Genomic DNA, 16163 nt, shown 5'->3' on the forward strand with positions numbered 1-16163 from the left:
TTCCAAAACCCCCAGCAAGCCTTGGGTTTGTACTACATTTTGTGACCCTCGGGTAGAATATCCCTATCCTTCATATCCGCATATGAAAGAGTCTTATAATATTTGGCCACTGTTTGAATACTGATGTGAGGTTTGGGTTGTGTGCCCTTTTAGTGATGCAGAAAAATTAGAAAAAACTTCAGCTTGAATCTGCTAGAGTAATTACTGGACTACCGTCTTATGCTAGCAGAAATTCACTATTTGGAAAGCGGTCCAGAACCACTTACGTCCCGTCTTACAAAATAAATAACAAAATTACACCCAACTACCTCTATTCATTGTTACCCCCACAAGTCTCGGAAAATTCTTCCTATAATCTTCGAAATGCTAAAAATTTTACCTAATTTCCATCTCCAGCTCTCGAACGTATCGGTTTTTTCTATCCACAATCCGACTTTTTTTCTAGAAATTAATATCAGAAATAATATTTCATATACTGTAATGGTTTTAAAAACTCTCTAAATAATCTTACAAAAGTGCCTATTAATTATTCTATTGGAAATAGAAAAGCATATATATTGCATGCCAGATTACGAAATAGATGTAGTACCCTGCAGTATTCCGCTCTAATTCAATAGATTACCAGCAATGCCAATGTGGGCATCCCATTGAGGATGCCCATCACTTCTTCTTTACATGTAATAATTACGCTGACCAGAAAATACAATTATTTCGAACTTTAAACAACTTTATTCCTTTAGACCTGCAGCTACTACTACATGGAAGTCCAGATTTATTTCTTGAAGATAACATTACAATATGTCACAGCACTCAACAGTATATAACTGACTGTAAAAGGTTTTAACCCCCTCCCTCCTCCTCTTACGTTTCCTATTTATAATATGAACTATTAAAAAATTGCTTCTTAATATCCTTCCGATGCTGGCGACAGAAGAGAAACGTAAGTAGTAAGAAAGCACCAAATTGACAGCAGAAAGAGACCAAGGCATGGGATGTGTGAAGTAAAACAGCGATTAGTACAACTTCAGTCGTCAGCATCAGGAGTGATCACAAATACAAACATATCAATAAATTAAGTAATTATATACATATGATAAAATAAACTCTCTCTCTCTCTCTCTCTCCAACGTGTCAGCGATATCACTGTTCAATCTGCCCTCTGCATCTGTATCAGCTTTACACATAGGGATCTGAGAATTATAGTTACAGATTATAACATCATGGCCCCACCAGATTATAACATCATGGACCCACCAGACACAGGGATCTGAGAATTAGTTACAGATTATAACATCATGGACCCACCAGACACAGGGATCTGAGAATTAGTTACAGATTATAACATCATGGACCCACCAGACACAGGGATCTGAGAATTAGTTACAGATTATAACATCATGGACCCACCAGAGTGCTGTAAGACCATTTTTAGACGTTTTAGAGGTCTAGATCAAAAAACGATAAAAATCATTCTACATGGTACTATATACATAAAGTGTCAGTTGTGGACGAAAAACGTCGGTAATAAAAAGTCAGCAATATTTAAAAACTTTGCGTTCACATTTTCTTTATTTTGTTTATTGCTGCCTTTAATAAAAGTCTCCACAAAATAAACTTATTTTAGAAAAAATGAATTTGTGAAACAAGGGAGCAGAAAACAGCTTATAGTACATTTAGTCTTTAGTTCCAAGTCCCGGTGTTATAGCCATTACGCGGATCTAAATATTCACGATTTTAACTATAAAAATAAAAAAATAACAAGAGGCCCATGGGCCTTAACGGTCACCTGAGTTCGTTTAGAATGAAACAAAGACATTTAAACACTAATATACTGGCTCTTGAAGTCGATCAGTGATTTTATGAATTTGACTTTTTAATCTATGAAGAGTATTTGCTTCCATCAAACCTGTGAACTCAGAAGATTTTTTGAAATTTTAAGTCATTTTGACTCCGTTTGGCCCCGCCCCTCTGGTCCCCCAGGGGGTCAGCGAGGACTGATATGGATGTTGAAATACTATATCTCAGGCTAATAATTTGAATAAAGTTTGACTCATTTCCTATGAAAATTGAACAAATAATGTTCATAAATGTATTTTTAATATATAAACTTGACCCCCTACCCAAGGGGAAACATGAGACCCCAGGGTCATATAATTCACAATTTTCATAAAACACCTTAAGACCTTTCCATCTATAAAGCGTATTTGATTCTACCATTTTCAGAATTTAAGAGGAAGATTTATGAAGTTTTAGCCTACTTGCCCCTTTTGGTCCTGCCCCTCTGCCCCCAGGGGGTCGGCCAGGACCAATATGGATATGATATTAAAATGCTATCTCAGGCTAATAATTATAACGTTTGAAAAGTTTGATGCATTTCCTATAAATTGAGCAAAAAATGCTCATAAATGTGTTTTCCCTTTATAAACTATAGTAAATTTGACCTCCTCCCCAGGGGAAAATGTGAGACCCCAGGGTCATATAATTCACAATTTTTGTAAAGGACTTTAATACCTATCCATCTATGAAGAGTATTTGATTCTACCATTTTCAGAATTTTAGAAAAAAAACTTTTTGAAGTTTTAGCCTATTTGACCCCTTTTGGCCCCGCCCCTCTGCCCCCAGGGGGTCGGCCAGGACCAATATGGATATGATATTAAAATGCTATCTCAGGCTAATAATTATAACCAAGTTTGATGCATTTCCTATGAATTGAGCAAAAAATGCTCATAAATGTGTTTTCCCTTTATAAACTATAGTAAATTTGACCCCCTCCCCAGGGGGAAATGTGAGACCCCAGGGTCATATAATTCACAATTTTTGAAAAGGACCTTAGGACCTTTCCATCTATGATGAGTATTTGATTCTACCATTTCCGGAATTTCAGAAAGAGATTTTTGAAATTTTAGCCTATTTGACCCCGCCCCTAAGGCCCCTGGGGGTCAGTCAAGGAAAATTGGTTAAAAGGATTCAATGACCATCTCATAAAGATAATTCTGACAACATTTGATTCATTTCCTATAACAAATGACCAAACAATGCTCAAAAATGTGTTTTCCATATATAAACTATAGTAAACTTAACCCCCTCCCCAGGGGAAAACCAGAGACCCCAGGGTCATATAATTCACAATTTTAGTAGAGGGCCTTGAGACCTTTCTATCTATGAAGAGTATTTGATTCTACCACATCTGTGAGTGGAGAAGAAGATTTTTGAAATTTTACTAAATTTTACCCCTTTTGGCCCCTCCCACAGCCCCCTGGGGGTGGGGACCATGTAATTCACAATTTTGATTGGCCTTATGCCTTAGAAGGTTTGTGCAAAATTTCATTGAAATTGCTTCAGCAGTTTTGGAGAAGTCGAAAATGTAAATTGTTTAACGTCGCACGACGGACGACGACGGACAAAAGGCGATTAGAATAGGTCACCATGAGACTTTGTCTCAGGTGACCTAAAAATAGCTCTTTTACATTTTTGCAATCTATGATTCGGTGTATATATGTTTCATCCATATCGCGTATATTTTGCGGATTTTTTTTTCGTGATCGTCTTGCAAAATCCCGCAAGTGTCAACATAATTTACATGTACCATCTAGTAGCCGTCCATATACCTGTATAAGATATTTGATCAATACCAGAATAAACTGTATCACATATATACCTGGCCATGACTAAGACCTTGGCGTTCAATGGAATGTTTGTGCAAGACTGTTTTGCACATAAATGTAGTAACTGCACTCGGATTGCGTTGACACAGATACTGCCAACGTTTCATTGTCTTTTAATGTGAATTAAAATGGACGTACTTTTCAAATTGTAGTCATCAGAAGTAAATTTACACTTTTATGTGTGTATTAAATTATATATGATATCTTGATGGCCATAAAATGTAGAATGTTATGGTGTGTCTATATTTGGTGTATATCTGGTTGTATCTGTTGTTGGTTTAGTAAATGACAACAGATAGGACCAGAATACAAGGTGTAGAGTGTATATCTGGTTGTATCTGTTGTGGTTTAGTAAATGACAACAGATAGGACCAGAATACAAGGTGTTGGGTGTATATCTGGTTGTATCTGTTGTGGTTTAGTAAATGACAACAGATAGGACCAGAATACAAGGTGTAGAGTGTATATCTGGTTGTATCTGTTGTGGTTTAGTAAATGACAACAGATAGGACCAGAATACAAGGTGTTGAGTGTATATCTGGTTGTATCTGTTGTGGTTTAGTAAATGACAACAGATAGGACCAGAATACAAGGTGTTGAGTGTATATCTGGTTGTATCTGTTGTGGTTTAGTAAATGACAACAGATAGGACCAGAATACAAGGTGTTGGGTGTATATCTGGTTGTATCTGTTGTGGTTTAGTAAATGACAACAGATAGGACCAGAATACAAGGTGTTGAGTGTATATCTGGTTGTATCTGTGTGGTTTAGTAAATGACAACAGATAGGACCAGAATATAAGACATAGAGTGTATATCTGGTTGTATCTGTTGTGGTTTAGTAAATGACAACAGATAGGACCAGAATACAAGGTGTAGAGTGTATATCTGGTTGTATCTGTTGTGGTTTAGTAAATGACAACAGATAGGACCAGAATACAAGGTGTTGGGTGTATATCTGGTTGTATCTGTTGTGGTTTAGTAAATGACAACAGATAGGACCAGAATACAAGGTGTAGAGTGTATATCTGGTTGTATCTGTTGTGGTTTAGTAAATGACAACAGATAGGACCAGAATACAAGGTGTAGAGTGTATATCTGGTTGTATCTGTTGTGGTTTAGTAAATGACAACAGATAAGACCAGAATACAAGGTGTAGAGTGTATATCTGGTTGTATCTGTTGTGGTTTAGTAAATGACAACAGATAGGACCAGAATACAAGGTGTAGAGTGTATATCTGGTTGTATCTGTTGTGGTTTAGTAAATGACAACAGATAGGACCAGAATACAAGGTGTAGAGTGTATATCTGGTTGTATCTGTTGTGGTTTAGTAAATGACAACAGATAGGACCAGAATACAAGGTGTAGAGTGTATATCTGGTTGTATCTGTTGTGGTTTAGTAAATGACAACAGATAGGACCAGAATACAAGGTGTTGGGTGTATATCTGGTTGTATCTGTTGTGGTTTAGTAAATGACAACAGATAGGACCAGAATACAAGGTGTAGAGTGTATATCTGGTTGTATCTGTTGTGGTTTAGTAAATGACAACAGATAGGACCAGAATACAAGGTGTAGAGTGTATATCTGGTTGTATCTGTTGTGGTTTAGTAAATGACAACAGATAGGACCAGAATACAAGGTGTAGAGTGTATATCTGGTTGTATCTGTTGTGGTTTAGTAAATGACAACAGATAGGACCAGAATACAAGGTGTAGAGTGTATATCTGGTTGTATCTGTTGTGGTTTAGTAAATGACAACAGATAGGACCAGAATACAAGGTGTAGAGTGTATATCTGGTTGTATCTGTTGTGGTTTAGTAAATGACAACAGATAGGACCAGAATACAAGGTGTAGAGTGTATATCTGGTTGTATCTGTTGTGGTTTAGTAAATGACAACAGATAAGACCAGAATACAAGGTGTAGAGTGTATATCTGGTTGTATCTGTTGTGGTTTAGTAAATGACAACAGATAGGACCAGAATACAAGGTGTAGAGTGTATATCTGGTTGTATCTGTTGTGGTTTAGTAAATGACAACAGATAGGACCAGAATACAAGGTGTAGAGTGTATATCTGGTTGTATCTGGACCAGAATACAAGGTGTAGAGTGTATATCTGGTTGTATCTGTTGTGGTTTAGTAAATGACAACAGATAGGACCAGAATACAAGGTGTTGGGTGTATATCTGGTTGTATCTGTTGTGGTTTAGTAAATGACAACAGATAAGACCAGAATACAAGGTGTAGAGTGTATATCTGGTTGTATCTGTTGTGGTTTAGTAAATGACAACAGATAGGACCAGAATACAAGGTGTAGAGTGTATATCTGGTTGTATCTGTTGTGGTTTAGTAAATGACAACAGATAGGACCAGAATACAAGGTGAAGAGTGTATATCTGGTTGTATCTGTTGTGGTTTAGTAAATGACAACAGATAGGACCAGAATACAAGGTGTAGAGTGTATATCTGGTTGTATCTGTTGTGGTTTAGTAAATGACAACAGATAGGACCAGAATACAAGGTGTAGAGTGTATATCTGGTTGTATCTGTTGTGGTTTAGTAAATGACAACAGATAGGACCAGAATACAATTGCAAGGTGTAGAGTGTATATCTGGTTGTATCTGTTGTGGTTTAGTAAATGACAACAGATAGGACCAGAATACAAGGTGTAGAGTGTATATCTGGTTGTATCTGTTGTGGTTTAGTAAATGACAACAGATAGGACCAGAATACAAGGTGTAGAGTGTATATCTGGTTGTATCTGTTGTGGTTTAGTAAATGACAACAGATAGGACCAGAATACAAGGTGTAGAGTGTATATCTGGTTGTATCTGTTGTGGTTTAGTAAATGACAACAGATAGGACCAGAATACAAGGTGTAGAGTGTATATCTGGTTGTATCTGTTGTGGTTTAGTAAATGACAACAGATAGGACCAGAATACAAGGTGTAGAGTGTATATCTGGTTGTATCTGTTGTGGTTTAGTAAATGACAACAGATAGGACCAGAATACAAGGTGTAGAGTGTATATCTGGTTGTATCTGTTGTGGTTTAGTAAATGACAACAGATAGGACCAGAATACAAGGTGTAGAGTGTATATCTGGTTGTATCTGTTGTGGTTTAGTAAATGACAACAGATAGGACCAGAATACAAGGTGTAGAGTGTATATCTGGTTGTATCTGTTGTGGTTTAGTAAATGACAACAGATAGGACCAGAATACAAGGTGTAGAGTGTATATCTGGTTGTATCTGTTGTGGTTTAGTAAATGACAACAGATAGGACCAGAATACAAGGTGTAGAGTGTATATCTGGTTGTATCTGTTGTGGTTTAGTAAATGACAACAGATAGGACCAGAATACAAGGTGTAGAGTGTATATCTGGTTGTATCTGTTGTGGTTTAGTAAATGACAACAGATAGGACCAGAATACAAGGTGTAGAGTGTATATCTGGTTGTATCTGTTGTGGTTTAGTAAATGACAACAGATAGGACCAGAATACAAGGTGTGAGAGTGTATATCTGGTTGTATCTGTTGTGGTTTAGTAAATGACAACAGATAGGACCAGAATACAAGGTGTTGGGTGTATATCTGGTTGTATCTGTTGTGGTTTAGTAAATGACAACAGATAGGACCAGAATACAAGGTGTTGGGTGTATATCTGGTTGTATCTGTTGTGGTTTAGTAAATGACAACAGATAGGACCAGAATACAAGGTGTAGAGTGTATATCTGGTTGTATCTGTTGTGGTTTAGTAAATGACAACAGATAGGACCAGAATACAAGGTGTAGAGTGTATATCTGGTTGTATCTGTTGTGGTTTAGTAAATGACAACAGATAGGACCAGAATACAAGGTGTAGAGTGTATATCTGGTTGTATCTGTTGTGGTTTAGTAAATGACAACAGATAGGACCAGAATACAAGGTGTAGAGTGTATATCTGGTTGTATCTGTTGTGGTTTAGTAAATGACAACAGATAGGACCAGAATACAAGGTGTAGAGTGTATATCTGGTTGTATCTGTTGTGGTTTAGTAAATGACAACAGATAGGACCAGAATACAAGGTGTAGAGTGTATATCTGGTTGTATCTGTTGTGGTTTAGTAAATGACAACAGATAGGACCAGAATACAAGGTGTAGAGTGTATATGTATCTGGTGTATATCTGGTTGTATCTGTTGTGGTTTAGTAAATGACAACAGATAGGACCAGAATATAAGACATAGAGTGTATGTCTGGTTGTATCTGTTGTGGTTTAGTAAATGACAACAGATAGGACCAGAATATAAGACATAGAGTGTATATCTGGTTGTATCTGTTGTGGTTTAGTAAATGACAACAGATAGGACCAGAATACAAGGTGTAGAGTGTATATCTGGTTGTATCTGTTGTGGTTTAGTAAATGACAACAGATAAGACCAGAATACAAGGTGTAGAGTGTATATCTGGTTGTATCTGTTGTGGTTTAGTAAATGACAACAGATAGGACCAGAATACAAGGTGTAGAGTGTATATCTGGTTGTATCTGTTGTGGTTTAGTAAATGACAACAGATAGGACCAGAATACAAGGTGTAGAGTGTATATCTGGTTGTATCTGTTGTGGTTTAGTAAATGACAACAGATAGGACCAGAATACAAGGTGTTGGGTGTATATCTGGTTGTATCTGTTGTGGTTTAGTAAATGACAACAGATAGGACCAGAATACAAGGTGTAGAGAGTGTATATCTGGTTGTATCTGTTGTGGTTTAGTAAATGACAACAGATAGGACCAGAATACAAGGTGTAGAGTGTATATCTGGTTGTATCTGTTGTGGTTTAGTAAATGACAACAGATAGGACCAGAATACAAGGTGTTGGGTGTATATCTGGTTGTATCTGTTGTGGTTTATAGTAAATGACAACAGATAGGACCAGAATACAAGGTGTAGAGTGTATATCTGGTTGTATCTGTTGTGGTTTAGTAAATGACAACAGATAGGACCAGAATACAAGGTGTAGAGTGTATATCTGGTTGTATCTGTTGTGGTTTAGTAAATGACAACAGATAGGACCAGAATACAAGGTGTAGAGTGTATATCTGGTTGTATCTGTTGTGGTTTAGTAAATGACAACAGATAGGACCAGAATACAAGGTGTAGAGTGTATATCTGGTTGTATCTGTTGTGGTTTAGTAAATGACAACAGATAGGACCAGAATACAAGGTGTAGAGTGTATATCTGGTTGTATCTGTTGTGGTTTAGTAAATGACAACAGATAGGACCAGAATACAAGGTGTAGAGTGTATATCTGGTTGTATCTGTTGTGGTTTAGTAAATGACAGCAGATAGGACCAGAATACAAGGTATTAGGTGTAAATCTGGTTGTATCTGTTGTGGTTTAGTAAATGACAACAGATAGGACCAGAATACAAGGTGTAGAGTGTATATCTGGTTGTATCTGTTGTGGTTTAGTAAATGACAACAGATAGGACCAGAATACAAGGTGTAGAGTGTATATCTGGTTGTATCTGTTGTGGTTTAGTAAATGACAACAGATAGGACCAGAATACAAGGGTGTAGAGTGTATATCTGGTTGTATCTGTTGTGGTTTAGTAAATGACAACAGATAGGACCAGAATACAAGGTGTAGAGTGTATATATCTGGTTGTATCTGTTGTGGTTTAGTAAATGACAACAGATAGGACCAGAATACAAGGTGTAGAGTGTATATCTGGTTGTATCTGTTGTGGTTTAGTAAATGACAACAGATAGGACCAGAATACAAGGTGTTAGGTGTATATCTGGTTGTATCTGTTGTGGTTTAGTAAATGACAACAGATAGGACCAGAATACAAGGTGTAGAGTGTATATCTGGTTGTATCTGTTGTGGTTTAGTAAATGACAACAGATAGGACCAGAATACAAGGTGTAGAGTGTATATCTGGTTGTATCTGTTGTGGTTTAGGTAAATGACAACAGATAGGACCAGAATACAAGGTGTAGAGTGTATATCTGGTTGTATCTGTTGTGGTTTAGTAAATGACAACAGACAGATAGACCAGAATACAAGGTGTAGAGTGTATATCTGGTTGTATCTGTTGTGGTTTAGTAAATGACAACAGATAGGACCAGAATACAAGGTGTAGAGTGTATATCTGGTTGTATCTGTTGTGGTTTAGTAAATGACAACAGATAGGACCAGAATACAAGGTGTAGAGTGTATATCTGGTTGTATCTGTTGTGGTTTAGTAAATGACAACAGATAGGACCAGAATACAAGGTGTAGAGTGTATATCTGGTTGTATCTGTTGTGGTTTAGTAAATGACAACAGATAGGACCAGAATACAAGGTGTAGAGTGTATATCTGGTTGTATCTGTTGTGGTTTAGTAAATGACAACAGATAGGACCAGAATACAAGGTGTAGAGTGTATATCTGGTTGTATCTGTTGTGGTTTAGTAAATGACAACAGATAGGACCAGAATACAAGGTGTAGAGTGTATATCTGGTTGTATCTGTTGTGGTTTAGTAAATGACAACAGATAGGACCAGAATACAAGGTGTAGAGTGTATATCTGGTTGTATCTGTTGTGGTTTAGTAAATGACAACAGATAGGACCAGAATACAAGGTGTAGAGTGTATATCTGGTTGTATCTGTTGTGGTTTAGTAAATGACAACAGATAGGACCAGAATACAAGGTGTAGAGAGTATATATCTGGTTGTATCTGTTGTGGTTTAGTAAATGACAACAGATAGGACCAGAATACAAGGTGTAGAGTGTATATCTGGTTGTATCTGTTGTGGTTTAGTAAATGACAACAGATAGGACCAGAATACAAGGTGTAGAGTGTATATCTGGTTGTATCTGTTGTGGTTTAGTAAATGACAACAGATAGGACCAGAATACAAGGTGTAGAGTGTATATCTGGTTGTATCTGTTGTGGTTTAGTAAATGACAACAGATAGGACCAGAATACAAGGTGTAGAGTGTATATCTGGTTGTATCTGTTGTTGTGGTTTAGTAAATGACAACAGATAGGACCAGAATACAAGGTGTAGAGTGTATATCTGGTTGTATCTGTTGTGGTTTAGTAAATGACAACAGATAGGACCAGAATACAAGTGTAGAGTGTATATCTGGTTGTATCTGTTGTGGTTTAGTAAATGACAACAGATAGGACCAGAATACAAGGTGTAGAGTGTATATCTGGTTGTATCTGTTGTGGTTTAGTAAATGACAACAGATAGGACCAGAATACAAGGTGTTGGGTGTATATCTGGTTGTATCTGTTGTGGTTTAGTAAATGACAACAGATAGGACCAGAATACAAGGTGTAGAGTGTATATCTGGTTGTATCTGTTGTGGTTTAGTAAATGACAACAGATAGGACCAGAATACAAGGTGTAGAGTGTATATCTGGTTGTATCTGTTGTGTGGTTTAGTAAATGACAACAGATAGGACCAGAATACAAGGTGTTGGGTGTATATCTGGTTGTATCTGTTGTGGTTTAGTAAATGACAACAGATAGGACCAGAATACAAGGTGTAGAGTGTATATCTGGTTGTATCTGTTGTGGTTTAGTAAATGACAACAGATAGGACCAGAATACAAGGTGTAGAGTGTATATCTGGTTGTATCTGTTGTGGTTTAGTAAATGACAACAGATAGGACCAGAATACAAGGTGTAGAGTGTATATCTGGTTGTATCTGTTGTGGTTTAGTAAATGACAACAGATAGGACCAGAATACAAGGTGTAGAGTGTATATCTGGTTGTATCTGTTGTGGTTTAGTAAATGACAACAGATAGGACCAGAATACAAGGTGTAGAGAGTATATCTGGTTGTATCTGTTGTGGTTTAGTAAATGACAACAGATAGGACCAGAATACAAGGTGTAGAGTGTATATCTGGTTGTATCTGTTGTGGTTTAGTAAATGACAACAGATAGGACCAGAATACAAGGTGTAGAGTGTATATCTGGTTGTATCTGTTGTGTGGTTTAGTAAATGACAACAGATAGGACCAGAATACAAGGTGTAGAGTGTATATCTGGTTGTATCTGTTGTGGTTTAGTAAATGACAACAGATAGGACCAGAATACAAGGTGTAGAGTGTATATCTGGTTGTATCTGTTGTGGTTTAGTAAATGACAACAGATAGGACCAGAATACAAGGTGTTGGGTGTATATCTGGTTGTATCTGTTGTGGTTTAGTAAATGACAACAGATAGGACCAGAATACAAGGTGTAGAGTGTATATCTGGTTGTATCTGTTGTGGTTTAGTAAATGACAACAGATAAGACCAGAATACAAGGTGTAGAGTGTATATCTGGTTGTATCTGTTGTGGTTTAGTAAATGACAACAGATAGGACCAGAATACAAGGTGTAGAGTGTATATCTGGTTGTATCTGTTGTGGTTTAGTAAATGACAACAGATCTAGAGTGTATATCTGGTTGTATCTGTTGTGGTTTAGTAAATGACAACAGATAGGACCAGAATACAAGGTGTAGAGTGTATATCTGGTTGTATCTGTTGTGGTTTAGTAAATAACAACAACAGATAGGACCAGAATACAAGGTGTAGAGTGTATATCTGGTTGTATCTGTTGTGGTTTAGTAAATGACAACAGATAGGACCAGAATACAAGGTGTAGGGTGTATATCTGGTTGTATCTGTTGTGGTTTAGTAAATGACAACAGATAGGACCAGAATACAAGGTGTAGAGTGTATATCTGGTTGTATCTGTTGTGGTTTAGTAAATGACAACAGATAGGACCAGAATACAAGGTGTAGAGTGTATAATCTGGTTGTATCTGTTGTGGTTTAGTAAATGACAACAGATAGGACCAGAATACAAGGTGTAGAGTGTATATCTGGTTGTATCTGTTGTGGTTTAGTAAATGACAACAGATAGGACCAGAATACAAGGTGTAGAGTGTATATCTGGTTGTATCTGTTGTGGTTTAGTAAATGACAACAGATAGGACCAGAATACAAGGTGTAGAGTGTATATCTGGTTGTATCTGTTGTGGTTTAGTAAATGACAACAGATAGGACCAGAATACAAGGTGTAGAGTGTATATCTGGTTGTATCTGTTGTGGTTTAGTAAATGACAACAGATAGGACCAGAATACAAGGTGTAGAGTGTATATCTGGTTGTATCTGTTGTGGTTTAGTAAATGACAACAGATAGGACCAGAATACAAGGTGTAGAGTGTATATCTGGTTGTATCTGTTGTGGTTTAGTAAATGACAACAGATAGGACCAGAATACAAGGTGTTGGGTGTATATCTGGTTGTATCTGTTGTGGTTTAGTAAATGACAACAGATAGGACCAGAATACAAGGTGTTGGGTGTATATCTGGTTGTATCTGTTGTGGTTTAGTAAATGACAACAGATAGGACCAGAATACAAGGTGTAGAGTGTATATCTGGTTGTATCTGTTGTGGTTTAGTAAATGACAACAGATAGGACCAGAATACAAGGTGTAGAGTGTATATCTGGTTGTATCTGTTGTGGTTTAGTAAATGACAACAGATAGGACCAGAATACAAGGTGTAGAGTGTATATCTGGTTGTATCTGTTGTTGTGGTTTAGTAAATGACAACAGATAGGACCAGAATACAAGGTGTAGAGTGTATATCTGGTTGTATCTGTTGTGGTTTAGTAAATGACAACAGATAGGACCAGAATACAAGGTGTAGAGTGTATATCTGGTTGTATCTGTTGTGGTTTAGTAAATGACAACAGATAGGACCAGAATACAAGGTGTTGGGTGTATATCTGGTTGTATCTGTTGTGGTTTAGTAAATGACAACAGATAGGACCAGAATACAAGGTGTTGGGTGTATATCTGGTTGTATCTGTTGTGGTTTAGTAAATGACAACAGATAGGACCAGAATACAAGGTGTAGAGTGTATATCTCTGGTTGTATCTGTTGTGGTTTAGTAAATGACAACAGATAGGACCAGACTACAAGGTGTGGAGAGTGTATATCTGGTTGTATCTGTTGTGGTTTAGTAAATGACAACAGATAGGACCAGAATACAAGGTGTAGAGTGTATATCTGGTTGTATCTGTTGTGGTTTAGTAAATGACAACAGATAGGACCAGAATACAAGGTGTAGAGTGTATATCTGGTTGTATCTGTTGTGGTTAGTAAATGACAACAGATAGGACCAGAATACAAGGTGTAGGGTGTATATCTGGTTGTATCTGTTGTGGTTTAGTAAATGACAACAGATAGGACCAGAATACAAGGTGTAGAGTGTATATATGGTTGTATCTGTTGTGGTTTAGTAAATGACAACATATAAGACCAGAATACAAGGTGTAGAGTGTATATATCTGGTTGTATCTGTTGTGGTTTAGTAAATGACAACAGATAGGACCAGAATACAAGGTGTAGAGTGTATATCTGGTTGTATCTGTTGTGGTTTAGTAAATGACAACAGATAGGACCAGAATACAAGGTGTTGGGTGTATATCTGGTTGTATCTGTTGTGGTTTAGTAAATGACAACAGATAGGACCAGAATACAAGGTGTAGAGTGTATATCTGGTTGTATCTGTTGTGGTTTAGTAAACGACAACATATAAGACCAGAATACAAGGTGTAGAGTGTATATATCTAGTTGTATCTGTTGTGGTTTAGTAAATGACAACAGATAGGACCAGAATACAAGGTGTAGAGTGTATATCTGGTTGTATCTGTTGTGGTTTAGTAAATGACAACAGATAGGACCAGAATACAAGGTGTAGAGTGTATATCTGGTTGTATCTGTTGTGGTTTAGTAAATGACAACAGATAGGACCAGAATACAAGGTGTTTGGTGTATATCTGGTTGTATCTGTTGTGGTTTAGTAAATGACAACAGATAGGACCAGAATACAAGGTGTAGAGTGTATATCTGGTTGTATCTGTTGTGGTTTAGTAAATGACAACAGATAGGACCAGAATACAAGGTGTTGGGTGTATATCTGGTTGTATCTGTTGTGGTTTAGTAAATGACAACAGATAGGACCAGAATACAAGGTGTTGGGTGTATATCTGGTTGTATCTGTTGTGGTTTAGTAAATGACAACAGATAAGACCAGAATACAAGGTGTAGAGTGTATATCTGGTTGTATCTGTTGTGGTTTAGTAAATGACAACAGATAGGACCAGAATACAAGGTGTAGAGTGTATATCTGGTTGTATCTGTTGTGGTTTAGTAAATGACAACAGATAGGACCAGAATACAAGGTGTAGAGTGTATATCTGGTTGTATCTGTTGTGGTTTAGTAAATGACAACAGATAGGACCAGAATACAAGGTGTAGAGTGTATATCTGGTTGTATCTGTTGTGGTTTAGTAAATGACAACAGATAGGACCAGAATACAAGGTGTAGAGTGTATATCTGGTTGTATCTGTTGTGGTTTAGTAAATGACAACAGATAAGACCAGAATACAAGGTGTAGAGTGTATATCTGGTTGTATCTGTTGTGGTTTAGTAAATGACAACAGATAGGACCAGAATACAAGGTGTTGGGTGTATATCTGGTTGTATCTGTTGTGGTTTAGTAAATGACAACAGATAGGACCAGAATACAAGGTGTTGGGTGTATATCTGGTTGTATCTGTTGTGGTTTAGTAAACGACAACAGATAAGACCAGAATACAAGGTGTAGAGTGTATATCTGGTTGTATCTGTTGTGGTTTAGTAAATGACAACAGATAGGACCAGAATACAAGGTGTAGAGTGTATATCTGGTTGTATCTGTTGTGGTTTAGTAAATGACAACAGATAGGACCAGAATACAAGGTGTTGGGTGTATATCTGGTTGTATCTGTTGTGGTTTAGTAAATGACAACAGATAGGACCAGAATACAAGGTGTAGAGTGTATATCTGGTTGTATCTGTTGTGGTTTAGTAAACGACAACAGATAGGACCAGAATACAAGGTGTAGAGTGTATATCTGGTTGTATCTGTTGTGGTTTAGTAAATGACAACAGATAAGACCAGAATACAAGGTGTTAGGTGTATATCTGGTTGTACAATGTATCTGTTGTGGTTTAGTATGTGATACTTACTATTCCCAATATATGGTTCTGGTGATCCTTTTCTTGAGGCAGACCAATGTAAATGATCTTTCTCTTCTGAATTTCCTCATAGCAGGGAGAAAAAAAGTCGTTCCTCAGCTCTGCCGATTTCACTTCCCTCCAGTATTGTGTGTCACAAGGAATCTACCAATAGAAATACCAAATACTAAACTTATGAAACTACATGAAAAATCTGCAGAGATTGAAATGCAAATATAAATGAGTTTTGAATCACCTGTTGAAATAATAGGGATAGGTATTCTTTCAAGATATTTACACAAAATAAAATGTGTTTCAGGGATCAATCTAGCTCTGATTTATTACCGTTTATTGGTAAATTTCCCCTCAATGAATGAATTCCCCTCTGGTCTAAAATTCCCCTGAAGATTTAAAAATTTCCCATTTAAAGCTAAAAAAT

This window comes from Argopecten irradians, chromosome 13, assembly GCF_041381155.1.
Source record: "Argopecten irradians isolate NY chromosome 13, Ai_NY, whole genome shotgun sequence".
Classification (NCBI taxonomy): Eukaryota; Metazoa; Mollusca; class Bivalvia; order Pectinida; family Pectinidae; genus Argopecten; species Argopecten irradians.